The sequence below is a fragment of the Crocodylus porosus genome, unplaced genomic scaffold (genome assembly GCF_001723895.1).
Source record: "Crocodylus porosus isolate Cpor-Errol unplaced genomic scaffold, CroPor_comp1, whole genome shotgun sequence".
NCBI classification, from domain to species: Eukaryota; Metazoa; Chordata; order Crocodylia; family Crocodylidae; genus Crocodylus; species Crocodylus porosus.
Genome location: NW_017728886.1, coordinates 17203300 through 17217213, shown reverse-complemented (window position 1 = coordinate 17217213; position 13914 = coordinate 17203300).

Genomic DNA, 13914 nt, shown 5'->3' with positions numbered 1-13914 from the left:
AGAATACAGTACAGCACAGACTCCCTTCTACTGCTAAATCTTGTATATTTCTTTGGTTTTGCCTTGCAAAGGTGCCTAGGCTTCAGTAAATGCACTTGTGAACATTGGCTGTGCTCAAAGGCACATCCCCAGTGGCACTGTGCTCTGCAGTCGTGATTTACAATAGTGGCCCTCATTAGAGTCAGTGGGACCCCTCATGTCATCAGTTGCAGAAGGATTAGGACCAGGGCTTACAAAGCTATCACGGACCAACCGACTGACCATTGGGACTTGTTTTTTAAGCCAGGGCTCATCAAACAGATGGGCTAGTCAAGCCCCCCCAAGAAAGTTTGGATATAGTGATGTTACAAGGTAGCATAAGTACAGCGGCCTATATCCAGGGGTCCTTAACCAGACAGCTGGGAGAAATGTAGACTGTAAACCTTGCTAATGTACAAAGCTTTGAAACCTGCATGTTGTTCATTGCAGATCTACTTCGTTATAATTAGCTGCCAATCAGTCATTTATCCATGTCTCCTTTGGACGCATCCAATCACCACCCCTCCCCCCCACACACACACTTTCACTGCTGAACTCATCTGAGCCAGCAATGGCTTTTCAGACATTATATTTAAAAAATTAGTTTACTAGGCTAACGAGAGATTCCTCAGGACTACACCTGGAATGGCAAAAAAGAGAAATGGAAAAAAAACCCTTAGTAATAGCATGGATATGGATTTATGAATATGGATTTCAGGGGAAACTAGAAACTATCTCAAAGACTCTCTTGAGAGAAGACCTGGAAATGCAGTGATTAATGATAGCAAGCCGAGATTTAGGCTGTGGAGATTAAGCTTAAGTGACTAGCTGGAGGCCTTTGAAGGATTGCTGAGTGATGTTGTAATACATGCCATGTGTTTGCTTAGATTTTTCAAGAGGAATTTGACAAAATTCCACACTCCTGATTAATGGTTAAGGTAAAATGTCATTAAACAGAAGGCAAAACAGAACAGAAAAATCCACCTCTGGAATGGAAAACAATTATACATAAACCTGGATCCTTTCCACCACCGCCATCGATAGAACTCTGCCAGATTATACCAGCTGAGGGAGGTAGTCCATACACTTTTTCTCTCGTAAAAACATGATGGAGTATCACTTAAAGAAAAGTTTGAAAAATATGGTTACAAAAGGGTTGCTGTTCAATGAAGTTGACATGAAACTCTGGAAGGCAATTCCAAACCCTGTTAACAAAATAGCTGCACAGTATACGTCCCATTGTACAACACAGACTGATTTCAGCATTGATGTAGGTGGCAACAAATATGCAAAGTCTGGTATTGCTCCATGGTTGATTTTGGCCTACAGTACGTTATAAAGATGTGTTGGACAAGCATATCATAAACAACAGGCCCTCTTTAGAGGTGGATCTGAGGGCTGGGACATGTGACATGTCTATACCATTGTCATCTACTCTACTACTGGGGTTAAAAAAGTGGTAAATGCACAACATATAGCACTACACAACATCTGGAAGAGAGGTACCTTGGTGAAAATAAGAGGACTACAGTGGTATCAGTTACACACCCGGAGGCATAGTGTTTGCACTTCTATGCCTTGGTAGACATTTGCTCAATGCAGCAGGGTATTACCAGAAGCACTCCTCCCCTCTCTCCTCCCCTTCCTCCCCATTGCCAGGTAGAGTAAAAAAGCTGTTGCTTACAGCCAGCAGCCAAGGAATGTGGGTTATTTGCTCACTTGAGTGACCAGAATAATTTATATGAGCATGCAAAACTGGTATAATTTACCCTAGTGTTAATGTGTCTCAAGGCCTCAAAGACTGCCTAATACAATCAACAAAACAGAATGGTTCAGTTATAGTAGCTGGGACCTAGGTTCATTCACTGACAATGGTGAATGCAGGAATGTGTCATTACACTAAGTACAACACAGACATTTTTCTGGTTCACAGTGTTTTAGTCTATAAGCTAACCAATTTAGACTTTAGATGATAGAACATTGGGGTTGGAAAGGACCTCAGGAGGTCATTGAGTCCAACCCTCATGTCAAAGGAGGATCATCCCCAACTAGATCATCCCAGCCAAGGCTTTGTCTAACCAGGTCTTAAAAACCTCTTAAAAATGATGGAGATGCCACAACATATAGGTTACTGCTCTGGGTAACCTGTTCCAGTGCTTTACTACCCTCCAAATGAGAATGTTTTTCCTAACATCTAACCTAATCTTCCCTTGCTACAAACTTGAGACCGTTGCTCCTTGTTCAGTTACCAGCCACCACTGAGAACAGTCTAAGTCCATCCTCTTTGTAGCCCCTTCAGGTAGCTGAAAGCTGTTATTATATCCCCCCTAAATCTTCTCTTCTTTAGACTAAATAGGCCCAGATACTTCTGTTTGTCCTCATAAGGCATGTGCCCCAGCCCTCTAACCATTTTTATGGCCCTCTGCTAGACTCTCTCCAATTTGTCCACATCCTTTCTGTAGTGGAAGGTCCAAAGCTGGACATAGTACTCCAGATGGTGCTGAGTAGAGGAGAATCATCACTCCCTGCTGGCAATGATCCTACTAATAATGTAGCCCAGTATGCTGTTAGCCTTCTTTGGAAAAGGGCATAATGTTGGCTCATATGAAGCTTATACACATATTCACTGTAACCCCCAGGTCCTTTTCTGCAGAGCTGTTGCTTAGCCAGTTGGTCCCCAGCCTATAATAGTACATGGGATTGTTCTGTCATAAGTGCAGGACTTTGCACTTGTCCTCATTGAAATTCATGACATTTCTTTTAGTCCAGTCCTCCAATTTGTCTAGATCTCTCTGAATCTTAGCCCTACCCTCCAGTGTATCTACTACTCCCCCCAACTTAATGTCAGCTGCAAAATTCCTGAGGTGAACTCTATGCCGTCTTCCAGATTGTCGATTAAGATATTGAACAGAACCAGCCCCAAAGCCAACGCCTGGGACACTCCACTTGATACAAGCTACCAACTAGACATTGAGCCATTGATCACTAGCCTCTGAGCCCAACAATCCAGCCAGTTTTCTATCCACCTTACAGTCCATTCATCCAACCAGTACTTCCTTAGCTTGCTTGCAAGAATATTGTGGGAGACTGTATCAAAAGCCTTGCTGAAGTCATGATATATCATGTCTACTGGTCTCCACACATCCACAGAGCCAGATATCTCATCACAGAAGGCAACCAGGTTGTTCAGGCAAGGTTTTCCGTTGGTGAATTCATGCTGACTGTTCCGAATTACCTTTTTCTCCTCCAAGTGCTTAGAAATGGATTCCGTGAGGACCTGCTTCTTGATTTTTCCAGGGACTGAGGTGAGGCTGACCAGTGTCTCAGTCCCAGATCCTCCTCCTTTCTCTTCTTAAAGATAAGCACTACAGTTGCCCTTTTCCTATCATCCAGCACCTTGTCTGGGAGCTCACCTTGCCTGTGAAAACTGAGGTAAAAAAGGTATCGAGTACTTCAGCCTTTCTGCATCATCCACCATGAGGTTAGCTCCCCCATTCAGTAAGGGACTCAAACTGTCCCTGATCTTTCCATTGATGCTGACATGTAGAAATTCTTTTTGTTACCCTTCAACTCTCTTACTAGCTGCAACTACAGTTGCACTTTGGCTTTCCTCATTTCATCCCTGCATGCCTGAGCAATACTTTTATACTCCTCCATAGTTTTGTCCAAGTTTCCACTTCTTGTAAACTTCCTTTTTGTGTTTTAGCTCACTGAAGAGTTCCTTGCTAAGCCAAACTAGTCTTCTGCCATACTTGCTAGTCTCCCTGTGCATCCGGGTGATTTGTTCCTGTGCCCTCAGTAAGGTTTCTTTAAAATACAACCAGCTCTCCTGGACTCATTTCCCCCTGAGACTGGCCTTTGCGGGCATCCTGCTTATCAGTTCCTTGAGTGAGCTGAATTCTGCTTTTCTGAAGTCATGGATTCATAGAATCATAGAAAATTAGGGTTGGAAGGCACCTCAGGAGGTCATCTAGTCTAACCCCTTGCTCAAAGCAGAACCATCCCAAACTAGATAATTCCAGCCAGGTCTTTGTCAAGCCAGGTCTTAAAAACCTCCACCACCTCTCTAGGTAACCTGATGAAGACTCCACCACCTCTCTAGGTAACCTGTTCCAGTGCTTCACCACCCTCCTAGTGAGAGTTTTTCCTAATATCCAACCTAAACCTCCCTTGCAGCAACTTGAGACCATTGCTCCTTGTCACCGCTGAGAACAATCCAGCTCTTTGGAACCACCCTCCTGGTATTTGAAGACTGCTATCAAATCCCCCATCAGTCCTCTCTTCTTCAGACTGAATAAACCCAGTTCCCTCAGCCTCTCCTTATAAGTCATGTGCCCCAGCCCCACAAATCATTTTCGTTGCTCTCTGCTGAACTTTCTCCAACTTGTCCTCATCCTTTCTTGTAGTAGGGGCCCAAAACTGGACACAGGATTCCAGATGTAGCCTCACCAGTGCAGAATACAGCAGAATAACTCCTCAATCTGCTGGTTACGCTCCTACTAATGCAGCCCAGTATGGTGTTAGCCTTCTTGGCAACAAGGGCATACTACTGACTCATATCCAACTTATTGCCTACTGTAACCCCCAGGTCCTTTTCTGCAGACGGTCCTTACTTCTGCTCCCTTTCCTTCCTTTCCCCAGGATCCTAAATTCAATCATCTCATGGTCCCTATAGCTCTGTGTTAACTGAAATATCCTGTATAAGTATGAGCCAACCTTTTTGGCAGGTGTCACAAATTAGCCCTGTAGCCTCCCCAAGTGCGAATTTGATCCCCTTCTCTTGCCCAATCAGTTGCTCTGTATTCTGCTGCCTGCCCTGTGCTCCCTGTCTGGTCTGTTGCTCTGTTTTTTGCCCCCTGTCCTATCTGCCCCTGTGCTGCCTGTCTCCTCCCCAGCCTACCACGTCACACACAGAGGCTGCCCATGCCATCAGTGTAGATTGGCTACCCCTTTCTTAGGTAATCATTAGCTTATTTTAAAAGTACATGAATATTGGAGGGACTGTTTGAGTATTTCATTTCCATGTAATCTATGTATTTTGTGTGCACCAGTCTGCCTTTTGGTGACATACGGATTTTGGGAAAAGTCCCATATTTGGCTTTTTAATTATAATCATCTTAAGAACATATTTTCCACTTCAAACATCAGTTCCCAAGGGCCTTTCTCTCACCAAAGTCCATAATCCAACATGGGCAGCAAACAAGATTCTTTGAATATAGCCCATCAGCCCCAATCCTCCTGACCCTTAACAGGACAGGAGCTCTGTTTAACTGGAATATGGTGACTGTTATAATACATTATTTTGCTTTTTTTCTAAGGGATTCACATACTAAAAAGGAATCCCCGCATGGTTCCTTTTAAAATGTATTTCTAACTGACAAATTGAAGTTATTGGCACATTATGAAATATCTGATTTGCAATAACTGCAGTTTCGATAGAGTTGCATGTAGATGACAGAAAATAAATGAGTGCAAATGTAAAGTGATGAATTATAAATGTTTGGCTAAGAGAAAAGACCCAGTAAAGTTCCTTGTGGCCATATCCAGGGCTAACCAGAAAGACTTGTAACACAGTCTACCCATCCATAACTTACTGTACTAGATCTATTCCAGGGGCAACTGAACAGGTTCAGAGAAAAACAGCACGAATGTCAGACCCAAGCATGCATTTAGGTTTCAGAGGAAAGGTTTACTGGTGATGTCTTTTATTGGATGAACTGTGTGGTTGGGAGAGATGTTTATCTGACAAGCTTTGGGGCACAGATTCTGTTTTCTCAGGTCTCAGTGAAGATAGTATTTGTTAAGTTCCTAGAAGCAACAGTCCTAGAACAGCTGAGACAAGGATCATACAAAGTGAGATTTCAGAGGCAAAAATGACAAAACAAAAGGTAGCAAAGTTCAATGGGCATCTTGGGATAATTGCAACAGTGCATGTAAAACTGGTAAAATAGTGTCAGCATCGACAGTTATAGCAGTGTAAAAACAGAGTGAGTCTTAGGTGTACCAGGCCTCTTAAATTTACACTAGGGTTTAGTTTGTCTAGAGTTGAAATGAAGTTAATTTGATTACATAAGTCCCCCACATAATGCCATTCTTAGACAGCAAAAGCTGCTTATATCGGGAAATGCAGTGTGATACTGATTTCTCTAGTGGTCAAGCATGCAGTCCAGTACAGGTAATGTGACTGTTGCATCACTTCATTTGCTATAACTCTGCAGCAGCAATCCTGTGCATTTCCACACTTCGGAGCTGATTCACTACAATGACACTCCAATTTTACAACAATTTTATATAACATAAAATTGGACTGGCATGGCAGTGAATGAGGCCTAGTATTTTTTGGATTGATTCCTTTGGGTTAGCAGAGTGGTTCTCAACTCAGATGGTACAGCACCCCAAGGTGCTGTGAGACCCTTTCAGGGGTGCTGTGGTATAGCACAGCCATGGTGCCCTGCATGCTTTGTGCACAGGCAGACTAGAGGGACTGCTGTTGCTTCAAACCTTCCCAATTCATCCCTCCAATGTTCCTCCTGGAAACAAAGGCAGGTGGGATAGTTCCACCTGTCCTGCACATCTGTTTTCAGGAGGTGCCATGCATGGTTGGACTAGGAAGGGTTGCAGTAAGAGCAGGTGCTCCTGCCTCAGCCTTTCCCAGTACAGCTGTAGATGAGGTGCATGGAGGCACTTTCATCTGGTGACAGCAGTTGCAGCAACCTGGTTGAAAACTAGATTTAAACTGAGGCAGCACCACAGTGGTTCTTAACTGGGGTGAAGCTGAATTAAAAAAAATTATGAAGAGGTGCCCTAAATCCAAAGAGTGAGCACCACTGGCTTAGCAGTTATCATTACACAGCCAAATAATGGAGCTTGCTCATGGAGGTGCAATAAGTTTTTTCCTAAGAACAATGACTAAACTGGATCTGTGAAAAGCAATAGGTATCTCAGCATTTAGTTAGACACTCATCCCACCAGATTCTTTTTCAAACCCTCTACATTATAGTCATCTGGAGGCAAAGGGATGTGTCTGGTTTCATCTTGAAAGCCAGCCAATAGTACGGAAGTTAGATAATTTAAATTCTACTACTGTGATTCTTTCATTCAGCTAACTACTATGTGTTTGAATTAGACAGGTAAGTTCTGGTCCATGCTTGAACATACTCCCTACCTGTTTGAAGAGAAAGATGCAATCTCAGGTGGCTCTCTCTTGTTGCTGTTTTCCTGCTTGCTTTGCATTAACCTCCAAAGGCCCAATTCAAACTCAGGATGCCTCTGGGTAGGTGCAGATACTCCTAAAATGCCCTTGTATTAAGATTAAAATGTGCATCTAACAGAGCTACATCACGGGGTGTCTGACTCAATCCTATCAGCAACCTCATACCAGAAGTCTGCTGCAGAGCTTGAAGCTGAATCCTGATCTTGTGGGCCACATCCCAGTGTCAACACTACAAAACCATCCTTTTTCTATAGGCATTTCCTAGTCTTCTCTCTTCAACAGTTCTCTGCTGCATCCAGGATCAGAAAGAGGACCATAAGGACACACAGCTCCCCAGTAACTGAGTCCGAATGGCCTGCACTAACTGTTGTCAGCAGCTGGAAGCTGCATTTATGCACATTAAAGTGCTGGGACTTTTTAATTGCATATAGATCAGTGAATCTAGAAGTATTTTCTTTGTCACAAATTATTTGTGCAAACACCTATGCATTTTTCCTAGACAAAAAATGCCATAAATTATTGAGAGTCAAAACTGTTGGCATCAATCAGACCCATAATATTGCTACTCAGAAAATAAATGTTGTTTTTGAAGACACAAGCCAGAGAGAGAGCAAGAAAACAGGGGAGTAGAGCAAACAGCTGAAGTGGAAGGAGAGATAATTTTCCACTGCTACTGTAATGCAGAACTTTCTCAAAGGACAACTGGACAAATAAAAAGACTTCTGCAGATTTCAAATGGTTTTGAATAAAGGGGATTGATTTCATTATGGACTGATGCAGTGCCGCATATTGACAAATATACATGTTAAGATGGTGTTTGGCAATTTGCACTGTCACTTTTCTGAAATTAGTGCCAGTGCTAGCAAAACACTTAAAATGATTCTAAGTTTCAAGGGATTTGGTTACTAAGGTTGCTCCCTGGTTATTAATGTAGTAGAATCAGGATTGAGGATAACTTCAATACAGAAAAGGAAGGTAGCATGTGTCTAGATATCAGTTTCTGGTCCTGCTTTGGAAAGCTCAGGAAGCTTTGGTATATCTTTCAACCATAATCCATCTGTACCTCCATAATTTGATTTGTTCTCATTTATCATGCAAATAGTTAATGTTGTTCTTGACTAAACTGATTCTTCTTGTGTCTCTATGCCACATTTGACCATTCTGTTACACATACTTGTACTCTTTTATTGTGCTTTGCAAGATCTTTCATTGTATATGTGCCTTTGAGCGGCAGGCATTACAGCAGGTTTTGCACAGTCTGAGGTTCTGTGCCACAATCACAGGTGGCTGAACCTCTGATACAACCCCACTTCCTCATTAGTTCTTCGGAGCATCTGATTCCAGTACATAGGCACTTGAGACATCACCACCTTCACCATGGTTTGTCAGCCCCTTGTGGTAAGGTCTCTAAGAACTGATCTAAGGAAGGAACATTTGACTATTTTCACTACTAGTGAGCTCCTGTCCACACTTGCTTCTATAGGCTCAGTTTCCTGAGAAGGGAATCTGAGGTGTATTTCCTGTAATTTTTATTATGGCATTTGGCTTGACTTGGGTTTGTTTTCAGTCTGATTACTATATGTGCAGTCTCATGGGATAGTCTTACTATTATTCTAAGTGAACGACATTACTTGGTTTTAGTCGTGTAAAAAATGGTAAATAATGCAAACCATGGAGAATGCAGAATGGTGAACAGGAGTGCACAGACCAGCAGGAATGGACACACACACAATGGTAACCATTTATTTCTCCCTTTTACAAAAGAAGAGTGGAATCTGGGAGTACATGATGTTTGTATAAAGATGATCTCTGAGCCATTTCATAACAGCGGATAGACACCTGCTTTTTCTAGTTTCCAAAACTGAAAAAGGGTTGGCAATGTCTGTCTACCTGCCATTTATGAACACTTCTCTGGATGATCCTGCCTTGAGCAGGAAGTTGGACTAGATGAGGTTCCTTCCAGACCTATCTTTCTATGGTTTTATGATCACTAAGGGCCAGATTTTAGCCAGACAATGCCTAATGTGAACCCTTATCTAGCTTTGCTCCAGATCTGAACATCATTTCTTCAGCCAGTTTTAAAGAGCCAGATTTCAGCCAGTCCCTAAACCTAAACAAACCTAAATATGAATGTTGCTTCATTGACCCATGTCAAAAACAGATGATCAGACTTTAGAAGGAATAGCTCAATGTTTATCTTATTTATCTAAAAGTTATGCTGACAGATTAATAGATACTAATTAATAGAAAATAATGTCACTGCTAGGGAAACTGTAATGCTGCTATATTTCTACACATATTTTATACTCACAAAAATTACCATTATTAATTAGCACTGTACATAAAGGCTTAAATTAGAATCAGTTGAACGCATGACCACTGAAAATAAATATGTCCAAATCACATTAGGATTGCAGTGGGGGTGACAGTCACCTCCATCTCAGTTAAGAGGAATTGTTCCAACACAAAAACAGAGAGAACTACTCTTCTCTTGTTTTCCTATGTCTTTCTTAAAGCACAATATGACACATAGGTAAAGTTTCTAAATAATAGCTTTTTCAGAAATCTGCCATAAGGCATCAGCCAATCTTGAAGACTTTGAGTTATAGTCCTTCTGTAACTTCCTTTCACTTTTCCCATCTGTAGGGTGACATGAAATGAAAATGATATCATTTTTATTGGTCTAAATGGAGAAGGCTTTTAAGGCAGGTTCTTAGAGAAAAGTAAAAGCAGGAGTCCTGTTTGAAATATGGAAATCAATCTATGCCTGTGGCATTTTAGCATATTTTAACTTTTCAAGGACTGCTGCTAGGAGTTTCTGGTTTGAAAGCAAATTGTAACCTTTTATGCAAGTTAGTCACATGGATGGATAGTCATTAAAATTTGAGCTCACTTTAAATAGTTGATGTCTATTAAATAAAGATAGCTTGGTTTATTATCATCATATAGGATACTGTTAATAATGTATGTTTTTAAATAGTTTGGTATGAAATAAAAATGTTTGGGCTATTTTAAAGTGTTTAGCTTTTGCGGGAAGGCCATCGAACATATTACTATATAACTAATATATATATTAAAGCTACATTACAACAGCAAGTACAGAATAATGATGAGTAAAAATCTTACAGGGGTATAGGTTGTAGCCATGTTGGTCTAAGGACATAGATAGACAAGGTTCTTTGGGTAAAGCGGATATCTTTTATTAGACCAATGCAAATAGGTGGAAAAATTCTTCATTGCAAGTTTTTGGGTATAAAAATACCCTTCATCAGGCTGAAGAAGCATCTGCAGTTTGTCTATGCATGAAAGAAAGCCAGGTTTGTATGCATACCAGCCTCTGGGTTCTTTACTACTCATTCCATCCAGGAAGAGCACACACCAACTGCAGATGCTTCCTCAGCCTGATGAAGGGTATTTATACCCGAAAGCTTGCAAAGAAGAATTTTTCCACCTATTCCAGTTGGTCTAATTAAAAGTATCAGATTTACCCAAAGAAACTTATCTGAGCAAATATCTTGGAATAAAGAGGGTAAGAAAAATGTTTCCCTCTATGTTAGACATTTTATAATGAATCGAGCTGCATAGCTGTGTTCCCCTGCAATACCAGGGGGGGTGACACTCTTGTTCCATTGTCATCAATAACACAATTCCTTCTGAAAGCAGGATGGTGAACAAGATGGCCTTTGATTTAATACAGCATAGCAGGCTAATGCAAAGACCACCTTCTCTGAACTAGGCCATATGGCTATCCCCAGTTCTGTTGTGATCATAGCCTTCCCTACGATACAGCTTTCTTACGCTTAAAATAAGTCATCAATAGATAATACTTAAGTAGATGAATAGTGGGGATTTCTGGTAGTTACATTTTTCAGAACAAATCAGATGTGCACACAGCCACATTTTTCTCCCTTTTCCTTTTTATAACTATGTTGACTTACATTCTAACTTAAATTAAGGGCATCTTCTGCTGCCAATGAAACTAATGGCAAAACTCTCCTTGATTTAGCTCAATGCAGCCCATGGAGCCATTGGATCTGGCCCACAGGGCTCCCCATGGGTCAGGACATGTGGCAGTAGAAGAGAAGTGGCCACTAACATAGCCACCCCTGCACCCTGCCAAATCCCTAAGCCCCAAGTCCTGTGAAGGGCGCGAGGCAGAACCTGGGTGGGTGGGGCCATGTCCCCTTCCCACCCATTGGGGCTAGGCCATACCCTCTTCAGTCTCTGCATGACAGGTTGTAGCTGTGTTGGTCTAAAAGTACAAGCAGTCAGTGTGGTAGAAGTGATATCTTTTATTAGACTACTGTAACTAGACAGCTCTGGCCAAAGTGCCAATACCAAGAAAATGTTTTGTTACTAAGGCTGGAGGCAGGGCAGGGGGATTCAGGTGAGCTGATGTTCTGGCTAGCTCTAGCAACCCAGAGGCTTGTTTTTAGAGAATGTTGCTCTTCTGTTCAGGGTCATATTGACTGCTAAATTTGGGGTCAGGAAGAAATCTGTCTCAGGTCAGACTGACACGAACTCTGGGGGCTTTTGCTTTCCTCAGCAGCACTGGGGCTAGTCCTTTTCCTAGGGACTTCTGCAGTAGTAGGGCATTGGGAATGCCCTTGTCTCCCCAACTTTTACCTGTGGCATATAATAGAGTGCTTTGTGTTTCTCACATCATGCCTTTCAGCTCTAGGTGAGGATTTAAAGTGATGCAGGGGATTCCTTTGGTTAATAAAAGCTGGTGAATGTAGGGGACTTGACTCGATGGCCAAGGAGACCCCTTCCAGGCCTATATTCCTGTTGCTACAAAGGTGTCTGAGTATTACCACAAAATAAACAGCAGCAGCATAATCCCAATACCGTTTTAAACAACACCGAATAAGGACATTCGTGAAGTACTGTGATGACACAATTTTTCCTAAGGTGATGTTTTGCTGGTGGTTAAAAGCATAGGGATCTGCCAGGCCTAAACACACATGTGGTAGTCTCTTGACACATTAGAAAACAATGTTTTAAGCCAGTTAAGCAACAGCAATGGTTTTACAAGATTAATCATGGGGTACAGCAGGGCACAATAAGTAAAAATGAAACAGCAACCACAAGTTGCAGGGTACTCAGCACCTCCAAAAGTTAGAGTATTTGTTAATCCGTGTGCCTAAACATGGTTTTAGGAGCCTAATCTGGATCCTAGCTGCATCCCCTGAGCCCTGTTAATCAGTCTCAGTGGCAGCAGTACTGGGCAGCAGCAGCGGTGAGAGAGGTTGGACCAGCTGTAGCACCAGCAGCTGCTATTTTTGCAGCCCCTCTAACTACTGCATAGTCTGTTAGTTTAGATGAAAAGCCTGGAATTTGCTCTTTATTTTCATTCTTGAAGCTGTAGTAAAGGGATCATAAATGTTTCAGGCTACTGACCTTCAGAACAGGGCAGGCAGATCTTCCCAACTTGTGACCTTTGGTGTAAAACTCAGAATTTGGCAGAATTTCTCAGGATCTCAGGACTGCTTCTAATAACCTCAGTGTTCAAAGTACAGCAGCTGTGCTGTGTGGACCAGGCACTATCCCAACAGTGGATTCTGTTCTCACCATTGCCTAGGTTCACATACAGAGATGCTATCATCTTGGCTTTTCTTAGAAAAGCCAACATTTCTTTAATGCCATTTTGTTTTCAAGCTCACAGTGGGATACAGAAGAACAACTTTTGTACTTTACAAGATCTTTATTGGAGGCACATATAAAAAAACGGGACTGATCAAGGAACCAGGACAGGGTCAAAACTATCCCTAAGCTATGTATCACTTCAGTGTTTCTTCACTCTTGCTGGGCTGCAATCGTTATTTTTAAGAATTTTAACTCAAAGAAATGGATTCTCAGGCCAGGGTGTGGGGTTTACTCAAAACACTAGCTTTTAATGCTGTAGGTGGGCACCACCGTGTGGCCAGTTTGAGTTTGTTCCATTTAAAGCTACAAATTTATTTAGCCGTCCTCCCCCTCCACTCAAATCTCCTTTTCTATCTTGTAATGAATGAGGAAGACATCAAATATCCGTAACCGGATTTTGACCACCAGGTCTTTCAATTGTTCTTCTCTTTTAGCACTCAAGGCACACATAATTTCTTATGGTTTTATAGGGTATGGGGGTAGTTATTTTTTACTTTGTCTAACCAATGACTTAGATTTCTACACCAAGTCTCACCCTAAAGCATTTGCAATTCTGGCCCAAGAAATAAAAAAAAGCAATGTCATGGAAAAATCTCCATATTTAGTGAATTTTTAAAATGATTTTCCAGGAATTTAAATGTTTATCTTCCTTTCAGATACAATACTAAGCTGTGTTCTGTCACTTTTATAATTATTAAAAATATTGCATCGCTTCACCCAAAATTCGACATCTGATATTCTTGAAAATATATGCAGTATACCTAATACTAATGTAAAACATGTTAAATCATACATCTTTTACAGTCATAAAATAAAAAAGCATATAAATAGCCTGAGCTCTGGCACCTGGTTCTCTCCCCTACCTGATCCAGAGGCAGCCCTCATCCTGGCCCTGGGACTTAGGGTCTCCCCTGCCCAGTGAGGAGGCTGGGGCTCTCCAGCTTTGCAATTGTGTGATTTGGATCTGTGAGGAATTTTATCCTCAATCCCCAAAACTGTATATCCTGGTAGGATGTATGATTTTGGGGCTTGGGCAT